This window comes from Vicugna pacos, unplaced genomic scaffold (genome assembly GCF_048564905.1).
Source record: "Vicugna pacos unplaced genomic scaffold, VicPac4 scaffold_191, whole genome shotgun sequence".
Lineage (NCBI taxonomy): Eukaryota > Metazoa > Chordata > Mammalia > Artiodactyla > Camelidae > Vicugna > Vicugna pacos.
In genome coordinates this window covers 424,236-425,159 of record NW_027328870.1, presented here as the reverse complement: position 1 = coordinate 425,159, position 924 = coordinate 424,236, and positions in this window count along the sequence as shown.

Genomic DNA, 924 nt, shown 5'->3' with positions numbered 1-924 from the left:
AACAAGCAATTCTCCAATAGAGACATACAAATGCCACATAGATATATAAAAAAAAATTGCTCACTACCATTATCAGAGAAGGGTAAATTAAAACTATAATAAGTATCACCTCACAACAGTCACAATGGTCATCATTCAAAATTCCACAAACATTAAATCCTGGGGTATCTGTGGAGAAAGATGACCCTCTTACACTGTTGGAAAAAATGTAGTTTGGTGCAGTCATTGTGGAAACCAGGGTGGGGTTTCCTCAAAAGAATAAAAATAGACTTAACTTACGATCCAGCAATCCCACTTCTGGGTATAAATCAAAGGGAACCCTAATTCAAAAAGACATCTATACCCCAATGTTCTTTGCAGTGCTATATACAAGAGCCACGACATGGAAGCAACCTAATTGTCCAACAACACATAACAGTATTCAGAAGTTATCCCATATTTACACAATGGAATAATATTCTGCATTAAAAAATGATAAAACAATGACATTTGCAGCAAAATGGATGTCCACAAAAAGTGTCATTCTAATTGAAGTAAGCCAGAAAAAGAAAGAAAAATAATCCATGACATGATATATGCGGAACCTTAAAAATAAATTTGGATGAGGAGACTATGATTTCATCTACAAAACTGAAACTCACTCACAGATTTACTAAACAATTTTAAGATTACAGCGGAAAGGGGATGTGAGAGGATATATTTGGGAGCTGTAGATTCATAAATTTTTTCCACTATATATAAAAGTAAATTTTTTCAAAATTTCTCTTGTATAACACAGGGCAGTAAGTCAAATATTGTGAAGTAATGTTTAATAGGCACATAAATATATGCATGTATTGGGACACTGTGCTATACACCACAGATTGACACATTGTAAATGGCAGTACTTCAATGATAAATAAATGAATAAACACGCAAATAAAT